The sequence below is a fragment of the Chroicocephalus ridibundus genome, chromosome Z, assembly GCF_963924245.1.
Source record: "Chroicocephalus ridibundus chromosome Z, bChrRid1.1, whole genome shotgun sequence".
Lineage (NCBI taxonomy): Eukaryota > Metazoa > Chordata > Aves > Charadriiformes > Laridae > Chroicocephalus > Chroicocephalus ridibundus.
The window spans coordinates 61,080,261-61,106,528 of NC_086316.1; the positions used below are offsets into that span (position 1 = coordinate 61,080,261).

The 26,268-nt window shown below is 38.1% G+C and overlaps 1 protein-coding gene across 4 annotated transcripts in view; it reads right to left on the reverse strand.

The window, feature by feature from the left end:
* Positions 1-26,268, reverse strand: part of LHFPL2 (LHFPL tetraspan subfamily member 2) — a 123,307-nt gene that overhangs the window by 36,672 nt on the left and 60,367 nt on the right. For 3 of the 4 annotated variants that reach the window (XM_063319355.1, XM_063319356.1, XM_063319357.1), the window contains one exon: positions 22,744-22,796. The gene's annotated coding sequence lies outside the window, so the exon portion shown is untranslated. Of the gene's footprint in view, positions 1-4,668; positions 4,832-22,743; positions 22,797-26,268 lie in introns of all 4 variants that reach the window. The other variant, XM_063319358.1, reaches the window with a different exon arrangement.

Sequence of the window (26,268 nt, forward strand, 5' to 3'; positions counted from 1 at the left end):
TTCAGAGAAGCAGCACCTCTGACTCCAGACGAAACAGCCCAGCCGTCATTTGGCTCTGACACTGAGCAGGGGGTCACCAGAAGACTTATGGTCTCACCAGACCCAAGACACTCATCGGAGAATGCTGGTGCTAGGCGAGACCGCCCCAAAGTTTCATAAAGACCTGGGGAGGAAAGATTCCCCCATGCCACGGGCTCGGTGAAAGGACGCTAATTGTAAACGTGAAGCTACTGACCATCCTGGAGCATGCAGGAAGACATGCACAACATAGCTTCCCAAACGGTTCCTGCAGTTCAATGCTTATTTCACAGATACACAGATCTGGCTGTGGCATTTTCCCCCACCATGATCTTGCTGGGCAGAGCTGGGTCTGAATCACAGCATGAAGAATCTGTACCATGAAGCGCCCTGGAGCAGGGAAGGGATTGCCACACCATTATCCAGATACAGACTAGGACCATTCATCACACCAGCTGATGGATCAGACTTGCGCGCTGAGGAAAAAAAGGAAAAGCAACAAAAAACCCACCACACACCATAGGATCTGCAGCAAGAATGAAAGATTCTTGCATCACATTCTTCTTCTTATGCTGCATTCAGGGCGTTTTTGGCACAAACTCTCTTCCTGACCTCATCTACCATGACTATCCTCCAAGTCCCGTCTCAAGCTCATTTTCTCAAGGGAGCTCAGCAGCTAGAAATTGCAGCTACACGTGCATATTTGAAAAAACTAAATATGCACAGACTGTCCAAGCAAGCTCTCAAAGAATGAGCTTCCAGTTGGTTTAGTCATCCAGTTCCAGCAATGTACTTTGTTTCAGCCTGTTGTTCTTATCTTCAAGACATTAATTTTATTGCAGGATGCTTTCTGGGGGCAGAGCACTTTTGAAATCAGAACATCAGACACTAAATCCTGACATGGGATTAATGAGAGGAGGCCTTTGTTGGAGGCTTCTCTGGGCTCTTGGAAGGTAAAATGTATTTGTTGACAGCCTCCGTCTCTTTCTAGACCGTTAAGTGCCGAGTGCCTTTATTACTCCATACATAATTGCAAATGCCTGTACTCTCAGTCATGTGAGTTGTAAATAGTAAACCTAAATGCAAACTGTGTCCTCTCAGAGCTCTAAAAAATCAATGTGAACACCTACATCTAAAATTTCCAACTGCGATCCATATGAAATTAAAAAATTTAATAAGTGTTGCAAGTGTATATCATAAAGAAAAACACAGTACATCTATAAGTGTGTAAAGAAAGCAACAAGACTCTGCTTCCAGCAAATTAAGGGCATTAGTAAATTTGTATTTAAAAAAAAAAAAAAAAATCACCTTTTCCTTTTTCCCTTCAGGAAGAACTGATACTAACTGAAGTAATTTGGTTTTCAGATAACAGACAGGAAAGAATTTCTCTGAAAGAGATGAAAGGATTTAGGTAACGCTGTATATACAATTAGAATTCCCAAATGTTTGCATCACTGGCAGTTCCTGCGGGTGCTGGGGGAAAGATTAAGCTTGATTAAATTGCAGATTGTGCAAGTTTATTTATGGACTCAGCTGTGAAACTGAGAATAAAAATCTATTTGAAACAAAGCTATTATCCATTAATCTGTTGGTAAACTATCTGTATTCAGTTTCCCAATTATTTTCAATATAAAAAACATTGTTTTAATAGGACCTGAGAAATAAATGAAGTCTAGTGAAAGCATTAGATGCGGAAGTGAAGGGACAAGCAAAATTTTTTCAGTCTAAGAGTCCAAAGTAGAGATTTCACTGCTTATTTGGCCAAAATACCCATGTTTGTCACATGGTTCTAATTCATGTAATGACCTATTCAAACTGAACTGCCATTTATTTTCAGCCCTAATTACTTATTAGCACATGCATTTTGTCATGACAAGATTTTGCTAACACGAAAATATTTCCTGGATGGTTTGAAAGCCCTACCATATTATAAGCCAGATGCCCACACAGTTGACTGAAAAATTGATATCCTATGAAATTAACCCCCCCAAAAAAGTATTTCAACAAAGAAACTGGAGGTCAGAGAGAGAAGGACATGGAAATTCACCAGAACATTCCTTATAGTCCATTTTTCTCCCGAGACTGCCCAGGACCATCAGACAACCAGCTGTATTCCTGTTCTTCATGGGGGACCTGAATGTACTTGTTACTGACAAAGTAGGTTTCAACCCTAATCTAACAAAATTGAATATAGACTTGAAAGATGTGTAAGAGTTTACTCTCAATTCCAGCAGAGGCAGGATTTAACCTGTTCAACCCACTTCCCAGAATATTTTATAGGGAGGAGCACATTCAGCAATTTTTTAGTTTGCAAAACTGTAAGAGAAAAGTTGAGGCGGACTTGCATTTGAACCCCTCATTGCACCATGCTGCCGAGATGCAAAAGTTGCTTCCATTCCTAGAAGAGTTCAGACAGTCAAAAAGTGAGCATTTTTTTTTCAGGAAGTTGGATTTAGAGGCGTTAAAAAAGATTTGTCAAATTAACTCAAAATGTAGCTAAAAGAAAGGCTGCAGCTTTTGCTGCTAACTTGGCATGCGAGAACAACAAAAGCCCCAAAACAATTAAAATTACAAGTCAGAGCATGAAATATTCCAGCCTTTGATTTTTTTTTTGTATTGTCTCAGTTTCTCTAGGCTTTTAAAATGCCATAAATTGCCTCTATGCCAGAGAAGCTGCCTTTCCAACTTGCAACTCTAAGCGCTTGTTTATGTGAAATACACTGCTGAGTTAGCCTTCACCTCTCAGGTCTAATCATAAGTTATACTGCCAGGCAGATTTTGTAAAAGCTGTTAGCACTGATTTAGCCATGGAGATTGAAAAAAAAGAATGCCAAAATGGAAAAAAACCACAATTATCGATGGAATATTCTCTTTCTTAAGCCACGTGTTAAGAAGTCCTCTAAAACAAATCCTGTTTCAGTCACACAGGCAAAAGACAGAAGTCAGCCCTTCAGGGCCTTTCCCAGTGTAATACAGGCTGAAGAAGAAAATTTGCAAAAAACCTTGACAGCAATAAAGGGGATTGTGCAGGGTAGAGCTAATTGGCAAGCAGTAATCTTTGTGCATAGTATATGACAACATGGGGAGTGCTCTGAGGTCAGTTAAGGGGCCATTTGATGCTGAAAAGTCCCAGGTTAATAGGTTAGCATGCCCAAAGTGAGTAAGATCCTATGTGAAAGTGAAGCTTTACACAGTGTATTTGGGATATTTTCTCAGCCATTCACCTCATTCTCCTTAACAGAGGCCTCTGGCAGTAACAGGAGGAGAAGTACAACAGCTTTCCTCGCTTTCTTTTTTGTAATGCCAACATCATTCACATAACAGCCTATAAGAATATGCTTCTTTTTTTAATTCTCCTTAGTTACATAATAAGCATACAAATGTGCCTGGGTTTTGTGTCTATAGCAATGAATCTCTGTTTTGCAGGATTAAAGATTATAGTGGACTACTTAAAAACAAGCCACAGAAAACCCTTTTGAGAGAACTCTTCTTGCGATGAAGAGTCCTTGCAAGTTGAATTCTAATGCTTCCAACGTCTGCATTCTGAAAAACACTATTCACAAAGCTGAAAACAACCCATTATTCTTCGACTGCAGCCATCAGTTAGTCCTGACAAATGTTTGAAACAAATTTGAAACGAATATTCAAAATGTACCCAGTTCAGTCAAGACTTACTGCACTGCTTGCAAAATTTTATTAGAACATATAGAGAATATATCCTCGCTAATCCCACAAAGTTAAAGTGACGTATGAAAAATAGGTACAGTGGTTTGAATAAATTTTATTCTCTGGTGTACTAAGTTGTATTCAGGTATTACACATGTTATTTTTAATGTGAAGTGAAAATAGTATTTTAATGGCCTTTGTTGCTCAACATTCAACAACTTAAAAAAAATTGAGCTGCTTAGATGTGGGTTGAATTGACTTTCCTGCCCTGCTTCACTGCCATTTTAATCTATACTTTTCAATTTCTTTCTAAATGGCTTCTTTCTATAGAGTTACAATACTTGGGAAAGAGAAAAAGAGGGATACTTCTATTTACCTCCCCCTCCCCTGTCACTCACCTCTCCCCCACAAAGTGCAATCTACAGGCTCTTCATTTATGAATCTTGTTGGTATTATCCTAAAAGCAAGGGAAAATTCCTTCTATCTTCTAAGACTGTCTTTTGGCAAGTCAAAGATAATTCCTTACACAAAAAGCTGCTGCCTGAAGTCAGATTTCTCTTTTAAGTAGGAAGGATGCAAGGTTAATTTAAATTTTCTTTATGCTGTTTTGCAAGTTCTTGAAAATTGTATTTAAAGCCAAGAAATGAGTTCTGAGAATAGGAAGAACTTTGACGTGGTCATCAATACTTTAAATTGCCTCCTTCAATAGCTAGGATAAGAACATTTTACCAGATAAAGAAAGCAGAAGATGCAGGTCCAGTTCACAGGTACTTAAAGGACAGACTATCCAAGTCATCATACAATTCTGTAGGGGCGTATTTGACCTTGGTCTACCAGTATAATCATAATATGGACCACTGAACCACAAAAACTTCCACTGCAAGATCTCCTATCTCAAAAAGATCCTGCATTAACCTTTAGAAAACCTGTGATAAACATTTTACAATATTTAAGCAAAGATGTCAGTTCTTTGTAATCACGTACCTTTTCCTCCAAAGAAAAGCTCTGTTAGCTCTGTTAGCTGCTGGCTAACCTGATCTTTTCCAAAACTCATCACATGAGTGTTCTCAGGTTGGAGCAACTACAGAAGCTCAGCCTGCCCATCCTGTTGGTCGTTCTTCCCCTTCGTTTTTGAGATCCATAGCAGCTATGAATAAAAGAAGCAAATGTCTCCAGTTTGGCTCGCATTGGAAGAACAAAGGAAAATGATGACAAACTGATGAGGAAGACAAAACAAATTGAGAAAATGTGCTATGCTTTATCTGAAGATGGAAGAAAGCATGGTGAAAACAGAGAAGCATGCAAGTTGATAAAATAATGAAATATAAAGATATTAATGGCCTGGAAAAGATCATGCAGAAAGCTCATGTATATGTGAGACGTAATCACCTAACCCCACTAAAACAAATGTTCTTTTTTTTTTTTCCTTTTTTATTAAAAAAAGATCCTCATTGTGATTCCATGTTTGGGAAGTACAATCTCACAGAATAATGCTCTGCATAATCGTTTTTCTTCTGCGCAAATATTTACATTGTATTAGTGGAAGAGTAACCCATACTCTTCCCTCCCTGGATTAAAGCATCACCACCAAGTTACACAAGAAGTCATGGCTAACTTGAAACAGCTGCTAAGCCACTTGTATCTCTGTTGCTTTGTAATACCCAATAACTCCGAAGGATGATATCTTACATCTGCTTTTTTTCTCTTCTACATCAAAGTCTTAACAGATAGCTTGTAAGTGAAGTTGTCATAGAAGCTAGGTCTCGAGGAGAGGCACAGAAAGCCATCCTGTGGTCGCTGCAGATGTTCCCCTCTGTACGTTTTACTAATCGCTGCCTGCTGAGTTTTAACATTCTTGGAGCCACAGTTTCCAGATGTCTCCTCCAAAATTAATACAAACAACCGGGAAGTTTACAGAAGTGAGACGATCTAAAAATTTCTCTTTCCTCACAATTTCTTCCCTGCAGCCTCTGATATCCACAGAGGAATTGTACACAACACCACGGATTCGCTGCCCTAACACAAACACGCACAACAACAGCATACCCAATAAAGGTGTTGCAGAAGACCCCCATATCATAAATCACCACTTTCATGTACCAGAGACAGCCCTTGGTGCTCACCAGCAGCAATCAAACCACTGGGCTCCACTGCCTCTTCCTAGTCACAAGCATTCTGTTCATATGTATCAGCATGCCAAAATGGGGAGCTCAGGCTGACATTAATGCCCACCCCCTCAGAGACATTATCCGGAAGTCTGACAGCACAAGATGAGATACAGAACTCAACACACTAAAATTTAATGGTAATTCACCCCAACATACACTTGACCAGCATTCTTCTGGCCATCCTATCCTACACTGCCCTCGAGCAAAGGCATCTACTTTATTTTCCAAAGAAGTCCTTTGAACGGAGAAGAGAAACTAAGATGTATTATTCACATATCCAAACTTTCAAATCATGTTTCATTATAAAATGAAACTCTGCCAAGTCCCTTTATCAAATTCATCAAATATTTTCCTGTTTCTCTGGAAGAATGAATGCAGCCACCCTATTATTTTAAAAAAAATAAAATCAAACAAAACAGATTGTAACAAGAAACCCAGCTTCAGTGATTACTGCATTTTATTCAAGGACTCAGATTGCTTCCAGCCAGCAACCCACAACAACGACCTCTGAGTATGGATGCAGGCATTTATTTTTCGGTGACAATTTTATGAAGATGTACACACACAAAACAGGTCCCATACAGCCAGTATTTACAGCCTCCCTTGCCTCCTGCCAGAAATTTTTCTTCTTCTTTAAACAAAAAACTACTGCTTTTCCTAATGGAATGAACATTTCTAAAGCCCCGGAAATCTAGCTGCAATTAGGCAATATAAATCAAACCACTGTAATGAAGCACGCAGATGACCCAGTTTAACCAACATAGCAGGAAGGTTTTTTTGGAAGTATTTCTAGCAATTTTTAGCATTAGCATACAATATATTTTTGTCTGTCAAGACAGCTATTCTCCTTTCCCGCAAAAAAAAAAAAAAAAGAAAAAGAAACTAACCCAAAAATACGTAAGATCAAACAAAAACTACTTGTGCACTACAGCTAAAAGTCATAGCCTATACAGAAAACAGAAATCATTCAAACTTTCCTCTAAGAGCCAGCATCACAAGAGTTAAGATAATCACTTCAAACACAGACAAGATTTCCAAGATCTTGACCTAATATCAGTGAACAAGGGCACAACTAGGGCTTTCAGCTGAAATGGGGAACAGATATTTTGCTGTTGGCTGTTTCAGAGCAAACAAATCTGACTCTTGTTTGCACCAGCAATTCCATTCTTGTAAAAGCCTGTGGTACACACCTATGAAAAATATTGATTTTATAAAGTTTCAGGTTTTAAGAAAGTTCATGGAAAATTCTTCATCAGCTTGGTATGAGCCAGCATCAGCTGGTAAATGGCAAGTTGAAACAATTGCAAACTGTTCTGGATAATACTTCATGCAAGTTAAAAAGAGATTCGATGAAAGCACACTTCAGAACAGCCCTGGCCCAATATCCTTTTCTAAACAAGCATCATGTACTTCCTATTGACCAACATTCAAACCGTTGCTATAGGAGCTTATCCATCAGCCTCCCACCTGCTCAGCACCTCTCCATTCTCCTTCCGTTTTTGAGCTAAAAGTCATCTTTAAAATGTGAGGGGGGTAGCAATAAGACATAAAACCTGAGACAAGAGACTGTGCCAAGAGCTACTGGTTTTTTATTAATCCCGGGATGAGATTAATTAACAACAAACAAACCCATCACTCACTTTCAGGAAGAACCTCTTCTAACTTACAGATCAAGCTTCACTGTCCCCTCTCCAGTCCTACACCACCACAGAACAAAAGCTGCTGCTCTCACTAAAGTCACAATAGTACCTTCTTTTTTAGAGAAAGAATTACATAGTCTCTCAGACCTAAAATTAATGTTTGAATACTAATTATTTTTTTGTAACATGTAAATGTCAGCTTATAACAGAACAATGAAGAACTGCATGAAGCAACTCTGCATTTCAAAGGTGTCAGCTATGGGTAAACAAAATACTGTGCTAGAATACTGCACTGACAGAAGCTACATAATTTATAGTTTCTACAACACTGCAAACTCCAGAGGATATTCCTATCGTGGCTGAAAAGAACCAGAAGTTAGGCAACACTGAATGCTTTTCTCTGAATACCGCTGCAGGAAGGCTTTCCACTCAGAAAATAAAACGCTGGAATCTGCTCGATGCAGTAGTATTCAATATGCTGCACACAACCTCCAAAACGTCTGTGTGATTTAGAGTCCCTAGGCTGGTTTTTATTTTCGCTTCTGCAAAACCATAGTTCCCCTTAGCCTTTTGCACTTTAGAAAGGACAAGTCACCTACTGAGGATTGCTTTGGACAAAAAGATGAGCTCACTCTTCGACCAAAGGGGCACAATTCAATTTACTTTTAAAGGAGCAAGCAGGCAATTCTGTCCAGCTATAGCTAACAGTAGTACTTGGTAACACTAATGCTAACATTTGAAAATTAAAGATTATGATAATGATCTGGGACAATGCCTCTTATTTTGTTAAAATTATAAAGACAGCATGTTAATCAGCATAGCTGCCACCAACCCTTATTGTGCAACTGTAAGCCATCATGCGCAAGTCAGCAAAATGCTTTAGCAACTGGAAAACTCAGTCTAGACCTTTATCAAAAGAGGATCAGAATAATAAGATCACAAAGACTTGTGCATGCGTTTAATTAAAATAATATGTTCTTTACTACAGTATGTACTTCATCACACTTCAGCAAACATCGAACAAAATCCATTCCATCACTGTTTAAATAACTTTTCCATGGCAAATAACATCTATTCTGTTATCATAAATTTAGATCAAATGATAAACATTTTACTCAACAGACTTTGTTCTAGACTATGCCACAGAAACATTAGCCTGTTAAGGCATTTAGAGTCAGATTTGAGTTTGACTAGCTCTTTTTCTTCTTCCTCAAATCACAGAATTTAAACAAATGAAGTTGTATGCTGTAAACTACACAAAACTATTTAGAAATTAAAAAGCAGGAGAACTGGAGCAGTCCACAATTCAACAGGTTTTTCCATGTAAATACACTTACGTCCCAAAGAAGAACACTGCTTTTGTTCCAAAAATAATGAGGGCAATGACAAAAGGTCCAATGTTTTATCTACAGTTTTCTATCTCTGCTTTCATCTTCTCCAAGGCTTCTAAAACATCTGAGGCTAATATTTGCTAGATTTCTCTCTGGGCCTCTTTTAACCCTGTGATTTATACACTCTAGAGGTGAAAAAATGCCTCAAATATAATGAAGTGAAAGAAATAAAACTACTTAATAATGTTCTAGTAACAACCTCGTTGCAGGCTTTTTGAAAAAACATGCCAAATTCTGTGAAGTTCTAGAAGAGCCTTTTAGGATGAGGTGTGTCTCAACATATACTGCATTGTTAAGGGTGTAGCCACTACTCACTGAAGCCAAGCGGAGTTTTTCACCTGCCTTCAGTGGACTCTGGATAGAGGTGCACCAGCGTTGCTACAGATACGGAGATAAACGTCATAGGAATAGCTCTTGAAAAAGCCACAGCTGTTTCTCACTTCAAGCATTAAATCCAGGTGGATCATGTAACGACTCTTACAGTTGTGCTGATTATTCCAAGTTTGGACACAGCCAACATTTTAAAAATGCCTAAAAAACCTGGGTGGATTAGGCCACCCCGGTTGGAAAATCTGACTCAAGACATAACTTCATATAATTCTCGCTGATTTAGGCATGCTGCAAATTGCTGGACCTTTACAATAGATGCTGCATCATTGCACCCTTTGCCAGTTAGGAAAAAGGACTAACACAAACACACAAACAGCTAAGAATATGGAATTGATCTACAGATTAAACACAAGTGGAAAATGGACTCATTTTCTCTTCATCTAAGAGTCTGCTATTCTGACTCTCGTTTCTCATGGACAAGAATGGAAATAATCATGCAAATATCGAACGCCCAGTTTTATGGACCTATTTTGAAAGGTGATTCTTTTATTAAATACATGATATTTTACCATACACAAGCTTCCAAATAATTAAATTGTAAAGATCTGTGTCACATTACTTAATACCCTATGTTTAACCACTATAAAGTCAAACTTATATTGTCCCTTAGTGAAGGATGGGTATAATTACTTAAATCTATACCTGTAATTTCATCAGCTGGCACAGAAAACAAAGTTCCATCGTCAAAATATCACTGCACAGTTCCCAGTGATATTCCTTTTTATTAGCATGGATAACACCACAAAAATATGCTGGTAGGTGAATCTACAAGCATGATCCTGTAAAGAAATGTGCAACTATAGCCAATACCAATCGAAACTAAGGCAGCTTAGATGATTTCCAGTTCTTGTGATTTTATAATGAGTCATATCTGGTGTCTTCCTTGAGTCATACATATAGGAACCTCAGCAGTGCTGCTCATAATTACATTTTACAATTTTGTTACTATGGTGAGGGGGTAAGGAATCTGCCTTTTTACATATATGCATCCAGACATGAAGCATGCAGGTGACACCCTTGGTCACATGCCAGACTGCTGGGTATCACATATTGTTGCACAAAAAGCAAGAGGTTGTTACAAAAGTGCTTTTCTTCTGGTACTGATAATTTCTTAGCGACAGTGCACTAAGATCCACGTACATGAATTCCAGCATGTCTTCTTTGTTGTGTATTTTCACTAATGAGAGAACTCACGTTTTTTTTCTTTCAGAGAAAAACAAGTATTTATTTATTGGACAGCTTACAATAGCAATGGTATGACATTCCACCCACAAATAAGCTAGAACAAGTGAAAAAACCTGCAAGCTAAATTTGCCACCTCTGGTTTTTTCCCTTTATCAACCAAATATATTTAATAAGTAGTATCAGTAAGAAAACAACATTGGTCACAGTCTCTGTCGTTAAAAACTGTTAATTCTGTTGTATGATTTCAAGACCAAATGCTATTCAAGATGCGAGTGGTCATGCAAGAATCAACATTATCTACATAGGAAGGGAAGAGGGAAAGAATATCAGTGCTTGCAATACAAACATACTTACACATTTTACAATTCAGCTCCTCTGAATATCCTCAAAACTGTTACTAAGTTTTTGAAAAGCAACTGCCGCAAACAAATTGCCTTTCAATGTTCAGATAAACCTCTGTAAATCCTAACCATTGTCTGAAGCATATACTGCTATTCCAGCCATGACCAAAACAGGTTAAATCGGCAGAGGAAGAAGAAAAGAAAAAAACCTTGTCCTCATTTCCAACACTGAAAGTACTAAAACTTTCTCTCAGCTTGCATCCAGCAGGAAGCAATTCTGCTTCCACAATGGATTAAGTAGATTAACTAATAGATCAAATTTTATTGTCATATAATAAAGAAAGCCAAAAAGACCCCTAAGTAAACTCTCTCCACATGACAGATTCAAGCAAGCACAAGTTTAAGGGCTCCACAGAGCCAAATGCACTAAAGGAAACATAAAACCAAGGATGAGCTTCTAGAGTATGCTGTTATTTGCTAAAATAAGTTAGATTGTGCTCAAGCTGCTGTTCTTACAAACGTCCCCATCTGGCCTCAGCAAACAGGGGAGAAAAGTGATGCAATTTTCATGGCACCTGCATCCTCAAAGCCAGACACTCATCACCTAGGTGTCAGACAGCCCTTACACAAGTCTTCTCAAATTATTGCTTCCCACCAAGACCTGAAACTGGCTCCCTTTAACATCTGTTAATCTAATTGGTTCCTAGGAGCCTGTAACAATTAAACCTGTTGTTGCAAGAAGCACAGGGAAAGGGGATTTTACATACCCACAGCTGGGCTGTTAGCAGAACAAATGGACTGCATCTGACTCAGGCTCTCACCAAAACCCAGTTATTAAGCTGTGAGAACAAGCCCTAAATGAACCTGATGGCCTCTGCAACTGGGCTGAGCTCAAAGCCCTTATCATTACCAGCCGCTCCGCCACAACAGCAATCGTAAGGATGGGGGCAAAGGCTTCCCAATTTCTGTAGTCAGTAAATTTAACAATCCTGGAGGAAGGTACTACTATAATCATGGCAAACATGAAGCGAATCACTCATTCAAAGTGAAAATAGAATTTTTGCATGATACATTACGAAGTCGGCAATTTTTAGTTCACCTGTGTTAAGAAGGAAAAAACCAATCAAAATCCCTGTTTAGATTAAAAATATTTTTACAATAAGGGAAGAATTGCAACAGCTGAGCAAACTCAGCTTTTTACTTATGCGAAATACTTCAGCAGATTTAAATTAGAAGTAACTTTCTTTTTTCCAGAAGGAAAAGTGAAAATGGAACAAAGTGATAGCCAGCTCAGTATCGGTCCCAGTCCCATTTCTACAGACACTTAACAGATGTCCGTCACTCTCTGTAGTTACAGGAGATTCTCACCTTCAGAAGGAGTTCTCGTACATCTAAACGATGTGCATAAGAGTTTGCAGAGCAGGAGCTGTAATATCTTCTCTATCATCAGCATCCAGCATAAGGAGAGAAACTAACACTTCATCATAAGTTTTGTAGTTCTTCAAGCCCAAACATCTCACAGCCTGAGAAAGAAAGCAAGCCCTGCAGTTTTCTTCCAGTGTGCCAGATTAATGTCTCATACAGCTAATTTCTCATCCTCTCTGCAGTCTAGTTTTAAAACATCTTAATGAAACACTTTTCGAAGTATTTCTGCTTTGTGCTCTCTTCTATGCTTTCTATACCAGTACTATGCTACCTAAGCAGCTGGGCACAATGCTGTACTGAGGTGACACCACCACAACCCTTGGAAGTTCCTCAGAAGCTCTTGCAATATAGATTACGTGCCTCACACTTGGACACCTGAGAGTTCGCTAGCTCCCATCCTAGGAACAACAAGTGTTACTTACTTTATGGGAGCCAGGGAATTAATAGCTTTCAACCTTTGTTTCATTAAGAACTCTCTAGCCACTGGCTTTTATTTTTTTGACTGTTTTGTTTGCTGTTCATCCCTTTCTTAATCTACTTCTCTTAATTTTCACCAACCTTTGTGAAATTCCACAAAGTCAACTTTCAAAACAGAAATGTTTCTAACAGATAAGTTGAGACATTGCTACTCATAAGTGAATGCAGAAACTTTTCCCTTTTCCAGAGTATCATTGAAGAAGGCCTATGTATCTGGAAATGTGCGTCTCACCTCCCGCCTTTTTTTTTCCTTTCTGGATGTTTCCTTAGACCATGACAATTACGGACACCTATCTCTACATTCCTTAACGTTAGTCAAATATTCATCAGATGAGTAATTCCTTTTCTCTGATGACTGCAGAACCCTTCAAATGTGTATTAATGACATTTTATAATCATTCTGAATAAAACTCAGCATTAGAAAGTTGCTCATGGTACACAGAGCTATTTGATGCTCCAACAGGTAAAACTGTTAAAAGTGTGACAATTTAACCAGGTTTCTTTTAAGGCTACTCAAATACCTAGAAGCACCCAAGACTCCTCACAGGCTTTCTGTAGGTATGAAATTCTGAGCTTTGCCTCCAGACACATTTGAAAACAGCACTAAGGGTCTATTCACATCTTTGGACTCAGAAATAGCTTTTAAGTTACAGTCTTGCTAGACCATCATCTCATGAAATGCCATTTTACATCATTTCTGGTTAATAAGACTGATCCTCTCTAGTACCTTCAGTGCTTTCAGAAGTTACTCTATTTCCTCTGAACTTTTATTAACTTATTTACCTCACTTTCATTTCTGCTCTGCCTAGGGTGAACTCTTCCATAGCACAGCCAAGTTGGAAGAGAGAAGGATCGTGATTCACCATGAACATCTTCTTTCCCCTGGCACAGTATATGTATGTGCAGTGGTTTGTTAGAGTGACAGGTGAGCTGCTACAGGCACAGCGGTGAATGCAGACCACTGCCAGAGTATCAGAATATAGGACAGACGTGAATACAAACAAGCTACATTTAGACCTAGAACAAAATAGCAACCTTTCAGACTGTCACAAAACATGTTAAATATTATGATTTTGCACTGCTAATCCTAATTCCCATCTCACTGTTGTTAGTTGAGTACCATCCTAAAAAAGAAGTGGTGAATTTTTTAAATAATTTGCTGAAACATAGCACAAATTAGTGTGCCATTACTGTTCACTGATTTCCTTTAATAAGAAGGAACTGTACACACAGACTGGTGATTAAAAGAAGTAAAAGTAAACGGGATAAGGACTTTCCAAGCAAGAGTCATGGCATTTGGTAAATTCTCTTTTGATTTAAATATTGCATGTGTAGACTAAGCAGCATCCCCTCTGTATTTCACAAGCATTATTATGCTAGCAGTACCTCTGAGGTGAAGTCCCTCCAGCTGTCAGAAAAAGTCATCAAAAAAATAATCAGTAACAAAGAAAACCAGCTTGACAACCAGCCATCAGAGGATGGACTGGTGAGATGCCAGGGAGGCACACCTAGAAAATGCTTTAATTGCATTAAATGTAATGTTGTCTTGACATACGTCCATGCAGGACTACTTTATTATCATACTCCTAACGGATTTGACAGTTTCGGAAAGGGATATGAATGGTATCCAATTTCTAGAGAGAAATATGCTCAACGCAATCTGGAAAACTAGTTGGATTTCAAGGGATGTTTTCAACCTCCCTAGTATAGAATTTCTTTTTATTCTTCTCAGCCTCAACTTTTCCAATACACGAAAAAAATAATTATCTGCAAGGAAGGATTTTTTCCTCATTTAATAAAATTTACAAATCTTTAGAGACTATAAACTTTTTCATTTTCTACTGCACTAAATTTTATCCCCAAAAGAATCTTTATAAAAATATTTATCTTCCTGTGTTATTTGTCTAAGAGGTGGATTTAAAAAAGATCCTATAAAGGACAATTGCAGCCTTCTACCAAGTAGAAAAAACTATTTTGCTTTGGTGGGGAAAAAAAAAGATAAAAAGTGACATAAAAACTGCAAAATGACAGCCTACATTTGGTATAGCAATTTTTTTCAATTACAGCAGTATGCAGTATTACCAGGAATAATAACTATATTTCATCAGAATACCATTCTTATATTTCAGAACAATAAGATACTAATTTTAAAGACATTTTTCATGGGCATCCTGAAGCATTTTAAGAGGCATGTATAGCCTAAAACGACATTTACCTTTGGGTCAGATATGTTACCTCACCTCCTCCCATCCATTCCTCCTATTTACTCCATTGCACTGAAAGTCAGTAATATTCTCTCCCTGTTGTTTACTCTTTGTCCTAAATCCTTTTCCATTACCTTGCACGGTGCTGTGATTACCGGGCTGAGGGAAGCAGTGCCCCTATGCAGAACTGCAGCAGCACGATCAGACCGCAGGCCTTGAGGGTCAGGGATTCCTGACTACATGTAGCAGCAGCTGTTGTGATTAACTCACATCTCTATTGATCTCATGCTGTTTTAAAAATCAGTGAAGTAGGGATTTTGGTGGTTCCCTGGTATTTGTAAAAAGTTCAGCTAGTAACATTTGCTCACCAGGCACCCCAGTTCTCAGTTCATAACTCTCACTGAATGCTTTTTCCATGGTCTGAGTGCATAAATTGTTGGCGGAAAAAAAACAACATTGTTTTCTTATGCTTCAATTCCACAATGTATTTAGACATATGGGTTTGGACAGCCATCAACAGGTTACTTGCAAGCTTGCTTAGAGGCCCTAATACCTCCCTCCTTTTAATAGCTTTGGAAAGTAATCTAACAGCTCCCTCCACCAGCTTAAGCTAGAGAGGGCCAGAAGGATATAAGAGAATAATTCCTCTGTGGGATGTAGAGAAAAAGGGTAGGTCAGCCTCAAGAAATGAAAAAGGAACTATTTCTTTCAAGCAGTTCAGTTCTACTTGGACATAAAGTACTTGGCTCCACCATTGAGGTCCGTGCACTGCTCTGCTTTCTCCGTATGTAACCCTAATCACAGGGTAGAAAGCAGGTTTTAACGATAATATTGGTCATTCCTGACAATCAGTCCTTCTCAATCTATATAGATTTCCTCTTTCATTGACAGATTCTTTTTAAGAATAGCTCTTTTACTGGACTTTATGATAGCCCCGTTTCTAAGAAATCATTTGCATGCACTAGCATGCACTAGCATGCAAATCTGCTTAATTTCAGACACATCTAGAGCGCGCAACTCACAGATCCCATACTTTTGAAGTAAGTCAGTGTGCTTTAGTATGTTGTAGAAAGAAGGGGGGCAAAAATAAAGGTAAAACACAGTCTATTTAGCACATCTGAAAATGAGCTCAAGCTCTTTTTAGTTCCAGCAGCTGCCTATAATGGAAAAAATGAAGATTGGCTGTTGCCAGAAAAGTGGGCAGTAAGAAATAACAGATGTGAAGTTTCAAGCAACATCATTGGCTAGGTCAGTTATACAGACGGCTTCAGAGCCGGGGTCCCCATTGGGCTGCAGAGTTCTCAGAGGCACGCTTGCTTTTTGAGCTGCTGAACTGTTCCCCTTGCTTAGCTGAATTTACTCAGCGACCTCACCCATGAATGCAATCGACAGGAAATATTCACATCCTTGCAAGCATGTGTGGGCTGTGTGTAAAAACTCCTAGATTAAAGTTAGTCACTACATTTTCCAAAATGATTTTAACATATCACTTCTCTTCCTCCACCCTGCTCACCCCTCTTTATTTCATGGACACTTAGGGCGAGTGGGAAGAAAAGACACGTTCTTCAACACAAAATCTTATTACATGAGGCTCACAAAGTAAGATCAAAGAAACCAATCTAATCTGGTGCATACATTTTTAAGAGAAAGGGCAGTGGGTGAAAAATGCCCTTCCAAGAGTCAACTCCAATTACAGAAGCCATTTTCAAAGAAGAATGAAGTTTCTTGACAGAGCTTAAAGGCAAAATTATGAATACAAGTAGTCTGCAGAATATATCACATCAAGAGCAACTTCTGTCAGCTCAATTTGCAAGATTAAGTGGACTTCAATTTAAATTAAAACTAAATACAATCAAAACTATATTTAGGCATCAGAAATATCCCTTGAAATTGTAATGTGGATCACAAAGATGATTGCTACTTCAGAAAAACCAATTATAAAACTATATTACAAAAGATAAACTCTATTACAAAAGAATATGCTGCTGCATATTCTTCCAGTGAAGAATATGCAGCAGCAGCAACTAACAAGAGCAGAATTGAAGCCGGGCTGTCACATGCATTGCAAGCCATTCTTCTGCTACATTCAAAATGTGGTTGTAAAATGCAGCTCTTAATAAGCCTAGGTTTTCATGCTATGTCTCATCTGGTGTATTTATTACCTGCTGCTGAAAGAAACAGTACTACTCCCCCCACCTACTTCCAGCTGCTTATTCCCTCTTTGTCCCTTGTGTTACATCTAGTAGTTTCTCAGCCAGGCCACGCCAGCGTAGTCATCTGATGTAGTTTTCCTTCCCAGGCAGTTAGGGTTTTTTATTGAATTAGCTGCTTACCCTGAACTCACCTTGGGGCTGGGGGCTGATGTGAGAGAGGGGAAGAACAGGCTGAAGCAGTACTGCCGCTTTTGGCATCAGCCTGCAGTTGCGCAAGACCAGATGCAACATTAAACCATGCTCTGAATAGTACTACCAGCTTTCTTCTTGCAGAAGGAATATTCAAGAGTCTCCAGGATTCCACAGCACACAGTGAGTCCCTGAGAGTTAATATCACAGTACAAGAGAAACTCTGCAAGTGAAAATAGTAATGCTACAGCAACTGAAGGACCCCACAGGCACCAAACCACAGTGAGATGAACTGGTGTGTAATATCTGGACAAAAAGCCTTGCAATCTAAACAGACAAAAAGAGTAAGAAATGAATTAACTTTCCTAACATCACTTAGCAGGTTAATAACAGAGGCAGAAATTGAATGCAAGAGTCAGGACAGGCAGCTCTATCCGCTTTGCCACACTCCTTCTTGTGGCTGCAATTGCTATTTACTCACTGCTTGTGGCGTGGCATCTCTATGACAAGAACTGCACTAGGTTCCAGAAACAACAAAATTAAAATTAGCCATTGTATTTGTTGCTCCATAAGCAAATTATCAGTTCAGTGTGGTTTACAGCATCTGCAAGTTCCCACTGCCTTCCCAAGGAAAGAACTCCAAACCTTAATATACTCCTAACTCAGTAACTCATCCTCTTTCCCCTCTGATGATAAGACAGAAGGAAAGAAAGCGAAAAAATGTCCACTGCTATTTTAATTTCTGTTAAATGGAAGCGGGGTGTAATTTTAGATTAGTGCTTAAAAACACCTTCAAGTTCTCCAAAGAAGAAGTAAACAAAGATAAATTATCTAAAAAAGGAAAAAAAAAAAAGGCAAAGCACAGACACAGAAAAGAGATTGCTTATAGGGAAAAGCAGTATCTATAGAAAAGAAATCTATAGAAAAGAAATCTATAACTTCCTATTTACTCTACCTGTTAAAAAACAAAACAAAACAAAACAATAAAGTCAGAAACACTGGTGACAGCTCTGTTTTCGGCTTCCAGAGGCAAAAACCCCACCCTGTCTCTGTGCTGTTATGTACATAGTACAAAACTGTACTGATATAAACAAAACCATATATCCCAAACAAAACATAAAACCCAAATGTCAACTCCCTGTCAACATATGTATTCTGCTGTGAACTACATAGGATTAACACACAGGGACCTTTTAGTCACCTCAGAACTATTAACAATTTTTCTATTTTGGGCTTAATCAGAAACCTAGAACCTAATTCCTGAAGTCAGAAAGCACTGCCACGAGGCAAAGTTCAGCACATACATAAGATGACAGCTAGAACACCTTAAGCAAACCAAGTGTTTCCTTTCTCTGCTGGTTATCATGACATGAGGAAAGACCCTCGGAAAGGACTCTGCTTGCTTTCCTTCACCTTGGTTTCTCCCAGTTGTTCCAAAAGCCAGATGCACAACCCTCATTCTCGAGTGCCAGCCGGGACTTTATGCAGGAAAGCTAGGTAAGTATCATTATCTGAAAAGGAACTGGACTGGCTGGTCAAAACATTTAGTTTCATGTAGCACAAAAGAGTATTTGCCACATCAGCTGGCAGGTTCCAGAGTAGCTGGGATGCCAAAAGTCCATGGTCCAAGAACTGCACCTATGTGTCAACCTGTGCCAAAAATACTTCTAAGTGGCTGGTCAAACTTCAGCTATTAAAAGACAGGATCAAACCTCCAAATCTTCAGAGACTATCAACCATCAGAGTCCCCAGGCTAACATTCCCCAACCATATTAAACACCTGCTGCCTTCCAGAGACATCCAACAGGGGCATCCATTGTAGCACCTGACCTTTGATGAGGCATCTCACTGGAGCACGGATCACTGTTAGCTGTGACAAGTGGGTCCTGGAAGTAGCTTAGCACCCCTGCGCTAAGCAGCCAGTTCTTGATTAATATTATTTTCACATATAATAATTGGTGCTTTGTTGCCTAATACAATTTCGGAGTCTATCTTTCAAGTTTATCAGAAAAGGCACTACAAGCCCATATCCTACTCATATTGCAACAGAAGGAGCATACACACAAGTCAGGGAGTATGTGAATGCTCTTATAATTAAATTGTAACCTTGGAGAGAAAAAGAAGAGGAAAGAGTAAGCAAAATACCGAAGATTTCATTAAGAGCTTATCAGAAGGTAATTTTATCCTTTAAATTTTTATCTCAGTTGTTTATTTCTTACTTCCAGTTACTATTTTATTAATTATTTATTGCAACTGAATTGAAGATTTTTATGGAATTAAGTGCTTACCTATTTTCAAATGTTTCCCCAAGACAACTTATGTAATGCTTAAGAAGAAAACTCAGACAACTAGGTGTTTGCTGTGCTCATTAGCACTTAGAGAAAGTATTACTATTTACATATTTCATTATGAGGGGAAAGTTATATTTTCAATTTTCTTTCGACATATTAGATCACACAGAGCTAATCTTATTAACTGTGCAATTTTACCATCACCGCTATACTTGAGCCTCTACATTGGCTTCCCACCTACTGCTGCTGACAGTTGCTCAAGTCGTTGTTTAAGTTAGCTTCCCATTCTTAATGCATGTGCTAGTGTTTTTGTTATGTTGCTAAGCATTACAGGTCTGCCCTCCTAACTGATCCAAGGCATGTTACTATAAAATAGGCCATATTATCTTTAACACTACCCAAGAAGCAATTTTAAATTAAAAAGAAGTCTCTTTAATTATTAACTAGCAGCTTCTTAAAGAGCATCAAACTTGAAAGAATGAATACCTATATTTGTTGTTAGATAAACGTATGTAAGCTGTGTGTGACGTACCAATGTCAGACAGAGTACCATGCAGTACATAGTTCACTTGTCAGTCCTAGCAACTGCTGTGAAAGTCTGGTATGGTATCTCACTATAATCTGTAATATGACCAAAGTTCCAGTTCAGCAAAAGCCAGTGCTTCAGCTTTTTCCTTGTTCAACAAAACTCTTAAACACGTCTTCAGTTTCTAAACAAATAGCATTTTAACTGTATTTCAATAGCCCTTATGCATATCTTCTGATTCTCCGGTAAATCAGGGCCTCGTATCAGAGCATCCCACCAGAACAGCCACCATATTAATCAGAAAATAACAAGTATCAGCACTCTGTAAAGAAGGAAATTATTTCAGTTTGAAGTCATGCAATTAAATGTAAAAAAACTAGAAGTTGCTTCGCATGAATTAAATTGTTTATAAAACTACTTTTAAACATGCTTGAGTCACCAACAAGCAGCAGTCATAAGCAAGTTTTAGAGTTACTTTTAAAAACACTGAGTATATTTTCTTTAAATTTCCCTTAACCAATACGTATGTTTAGGTTGACAGAAGGACAGTTTTTATATTCAGAATTTTTGGGACAAGTGACTTCTGAACACCAGGCATATGGTATTGTCAGACCTTATACGTGAAGAGGCACAGACCAGAATCGTCCATCGTAGACTTGTAAAGACACTTGACAATGGTTTTAGCTTTTTGTGGGATCACATGGAGTACTACCTGTTGAGTTAACACATCCGTTTCAATTAGTGGCACACTTGCGTGTTGTGGAACACTTGACTTCTTATACAATGTGTCACACTAGCACATAGGTAAATTAAGCCACATAAATCCATATACATGTAGATATCTCAGCAAGTAAAACCTGGCTGATGAGGTTCAATGTACTCTGAATTCCTTCTTGCACAGTTCTTCGTGATCCTGAAATTCAGTGTGCCTCCTATTAAATCTAGACTTGAGGGCAAAGACAAAAGATGGATTTTTCTATGGGAACTTGAATGTTGTTTGGGTCTTTCTCGTATGCACCATGACGAAAAATATCCCAGATAACTGAACACATTCAAAGTGGGCAAAGACCTTTAACATTTATTCTAGAGTACTAAATGAACTAATTTAAATACCAGAAATCATACCGCTTATTTTTGAGGACTCTTGAATGCCCTGGCAAGCTCTTACAGAGGTAGGAAAGAACAAGTTTCATTCTTACCAAGAAGGAGGAATAAGGTGGATGGAAAGTGCCTTGGAACTATCAATTAATTCTACTTGTGTACTGATGACACCATAAATACAGTAGTTTAGTCCTGAGAATTTTCAGCAATGGAGGATGGGGGCACAGGGGTAGATAAACAGTAGGCAAAAGGGAACTATAAAAAAAATCAATTGACAAATTCACTTATTTGCTTTTCCTGGTAAAATACAAGCAGAAATAGAAAGGAGAACTACATGGAGGTAAATATTCTAAACTGATAAATTCCTTCAAAGTTTTAACTAAATGGCATTTCTAAAAATTAAGAACTATACAAACATCATTTTCATAGGTCATTAAAGCAAGAAAGAAGACAAAAACAAGGCAAGAGTTTGTCACTGTATTGCATTTGGTTCTTGGTCACCAAAGTCAACAGTACATACAACCAAATGCATGGCTTCTAAAAGCTTAACATTTGCTGCCAACAGCACTGAAAATAAACAAGATCCCATAAATACAAAATATTTCACATACACTGTCTCTGGAAACCAGAGAAACAGAAATATTACAGTAGTCTAAATAACTATCTCTTGACAAGAAAACACGGTCGCTTTTTGAAAGCAGTAGTTATTACTAGTATTAGTAGTAGAAAGTTTTAAGTATTATTATTACTACTCTTACTACTATTAAGTGCAATGAACAGCTGGTGAGTTTATCTCTGCATTTGTGAGGCTGTCTTTGCCAGCCTACACCTACAGCTAGGGAAGTGCAAATAATAAATTTATAAATGCATTACTAAACAAAACTCACTTTAAAAAGTATTTGAAATTTTTACAGTTCTTCCTTAGATCCTTTCTGCATTCTTCTGTAGTCGCAGCAAGTAGATAATTGGCACATCAGATGCAAAGAATCAGCAATGAGCAGGGTGTAAGGGATCAACCAAATGATCTGTCTTTACAAAGGACATGACAGTTCGCAGAGGGGGAGTGAAGAACCATAGACATAAGCTTTGGGGTTTAAAGAAAGAAAAACTTCAGCTTGCAGTAATTTATTAACTTACCTTAGGTTTGCATGTATTCTAGAATGGTATCTGATTTTGTAATTGCTTAATGTATACATTGGTGTGATTCTGAGAAGTCTGGATTCAGGCATCATTCATTTAATACAATGGATCACAGGATATGTTACTGCTTCAACAAGTATAGATGGAACTATTCTGCTTGAAATACTTTAAGTTCAGTATTTTCTAAATCAAGGTGGTGGTGGGAAGGAGGTTTCACTTATGATAAGCAGTCACTGAGACTACCTCCTCTTCACCTTCTTAAAATCTCTGCTTAAAAAAGTCAGATGAATTCTCTGAACAGGAACTCGGTACTCAGAAGAAAATATTCAAAAGGCATAACCTTCTGCACATCTTCCATTCCTCAAACAGCAGTCAAACTTCAGACTCAGAGAGCATGTGAAAATACCAGATAATATAATCTGAATTTCATTTACTCACCACTGTTCCAAGTCCTTAGGTCTTGGTCAACCACTTCAGACGTCTGGCAATACCTAGAGAAATAATTGATGTAAAATGTAAGAAAGGTACAGAGCCAAAAACATTAAAACAATATTTACTATTAGTATTGGTGGCTGGAATGGTACAACTCTGCTTGTAAGAGATTATATGCACATGGGTAACATTTCACTACCAGGACACTTCTGCTTTGCTAGAAATGCAGCATTCTAGACATCACTCCAACCACTAAGGAGCTAAGAAAAATAAGTACATGTGAAGGAGTAACACATAAACCACTAAGCATGCACAAAATTGCATCTTTTTCTCTTCCTCTGTTTTACTAACAAACTGTGCCAAGATGTGAAAATACATTTAAAATTATTTGTATATTCTATTCTGATTTATAACAACACTTTAAAATCAGGTATGACTTAGGAAGAACTTCAAAAGTTCCTAAACCACTGGAATAAAAACCTAAACTATGCAGCACGTTCACCCCACAAGCTTATGAAACGCACCTCCAAACACCTTCCACCATCCCACACATGCATTTCATAGAACTCATCAAAGACGAACATTAAGTCCTGTACCTGAGATGGGCTAATCCCTTTGACAGGCTGGCACTGACTACCCTCTGAGATGTAGCTGGGGGCCTGGGCAAACAGAGGGATAAACATGACCCAGCAGTTAGCCCTGGCAGCGACGAAGGCCAAGCATATCCTGGGGAATATTTACAGGCAAAGCTCCTGCTAATAAGTGATTATTTGCCCTTAGCCAACTTGAGGAACACACATCTAGAATGCTACATCAAGTTTTGGATCCCAAATACCAAAAAGTAATATAATAAGGTGATAAAGGTCAGGTAAGACTGATTCAGTGATGCTGAACTACAGGATTTCCCAGAATAATAACAAATTCTACATTTTTATACATACATCAGGACAGGATATATGAAGAACCTCTCCTTATATAAAAAAAGAAAGTCCCTCAAGACTCCAACGAAAAGAGATAATTTGGCATTGGTGAAGATGGTTTAACAACAGAAAAGTTGGTGCAGAACTCCTAATAAAGCGTGCTGCCAAGGACAGAGGAAAACATATTGGGAGCACTGGAAAGCCAAGCACGACTTAAAATGGCCTCTGAATTCCTGGCACACAGATTATTCCTCCAGAAGAAAAAAACAACAGACTGGGCTAAGTAGCTTGTGATTACTCCAGCTTTTCTCTTCTGCCTCAAAAGCAGTTAACATGACCGTGAAAATACAGCAGTGTTAGCAGAGACAGAGACAATGCTTCATGAACAAAAATGGCCAAATTGTTTTCTTTTAGACTCAAGCACCCAAAAATCCACGATCAATTTTAAGTATGTAAAAATGATGGATTGCTTGGACAATTACAATTAAGTGGTGCTTTTAAGGAAAATTTCCTTGCCTGGAGTTTGGGCCCTCTAAGAAAGAGAAGCAGTACGGGCAGGGTGAGACAGGATCAGCCCAACGAGGAGGCTGTAGAAAAGCCTTCTCTCACAGATCCAACCACCCACCAAAGGCACAGCAATGCTCTTCCTTACCCACACACAACAAATAAAAAAAAAAAAATGGAAAGCAAGTATAATATTAAAAAGAAAGGCTCTTTTTTGCCACCCCATTTGTGATGAAGCTAACAAAAAACTCCACATGCCTTCCACTGCCCCATCACCACACAGGCAGAGTGCACTTTCCTTATACCACAGATGGCCAAAATGAAACCCAAATCCTCCCAAACAAATCAGAATGAGAAAAACACATGTATGCTCGCTCTCTCTTTCTCACAGACTTTGCAATAGCTCAGATGGATTTCTACAACAGTTGGCAAAAATACATAAAATCCATTTTTTTCCCTTCTACTCAACTGGCAGTAAATTTTGCAGCAGCAATACACACACCCTGCCCCAGGAAAAAAAAAAAAAAAAAAAAAAAAGGAAAAAAAAAGAGAGGCGAGAGAGAGAAGAAAACATTACATTCTTCATTTTTAGCTCCATTTTCATTTGCAAGGGAGAAATGCTTTAGCATAGTTCGGGGAGAAAGAGTCTCCATACCAAGCAGAGTCATTGATTTAAACTTTTATTTACAGTCAACAGGAGAAGCAAATAGGTTGGACACTGTTAAGAGAACACAGTTGGTTTGATAACATCCCCTTGTCACATACCCTGGCTTTGTACACAACAGGAATTCGGTATACTTAGGCTCCCCAGCAAAAATAAAATAAAAAAAGGACACAGATATATCCGCTGTATCTTAAAACATCCTTTTCAAGTAGCTTTTTCTTCAGATATACTACTGTGCGATACTTCCATGTATTATATAACAACAAGTATCCAAATCACAGAAATATTTACTTACTTCAGGAAGGTTTGTATGACCAGTTATGTCACTATGAATAGAAATAATGCATTCAATGCCTTCTTTGTCTTTTGCTATCAACGCAGAACAGTATAAAATAAAAAACCATGTACTATTTCGTAGGCGTCAATAAGGCTACATTCAGAAACAACAGCAAAACAAAAAGGGGAAAGTATTTTCTTTAGGGATACACTGCTAGCAGGTTAAAAAAAACACCTCTAAATTCATTACAACGCTAAACACCATAGGGAACTAACAGCTTGAGATATACAAAAAATTTTTTTTAATATTTTTTCTGAGGCTGATTATTCTCCGTTTCTCACAAATGTACAAAAGAAAAAAAAAATCCAGTTTTGCTTTTTGCATTATCTACTTAATTTTTTTAATCTACATGATCATGCTACATACATATCTGTATGTATGTAATTTAAAGCAAATTCCAAAGAGCTTACCATATATAGCAACGTAATTTGCAAGCTATTTCAATGAGAACAAAAAAAGTCTCACTTTTTTACACTACAAAAAATATTTCACCCAAATGCACCTGCCCTGAAGTTTACACCTAATAAAAGCCAGATGTACTTCTATTACACTGCTGATCCCTGCTCTTAATGCCTCTTTTCCCACTGCACCACCTTAACCAAGAACGAGGTACAGCATAGTTTTACACATCATTAAAATGTTTAAACCAAATATTACATTTTTATAATCCTAGGAATTCCCACAAAACTAAACAGGGTAAATACAGAAGCATTAAGTGACCTGCACTGTGAATGAAAGATCCCTCTTAGCCTGTTACCTAATGCAATAAGCACCCGAGTGATAAGTGAATCAAACTACCACATTTGTTTAACTAACTGAAGCAAAAGATACGCAAATTTATTTTTAGTAACATTATTCTCTAAAATGAATTTTGTCTTCTATGCATTTACCTATGCATAAAACTTTATTTGAAGTTAGTAATACGAAACATCAGCCAGGAGCCCAATCCCACATTCACTGAAATCAGTGGGAGCTCTTATCTTTAGCGTTACCCATCACGGCAAAAGGGCATAAATTGTTTACTTTGAAGGCTGTAAATGCACTTAACAAGATCACTTTACATCATGCTTCTTGAGTCACATCACTGTGTCACAGGGAAGGCAAAG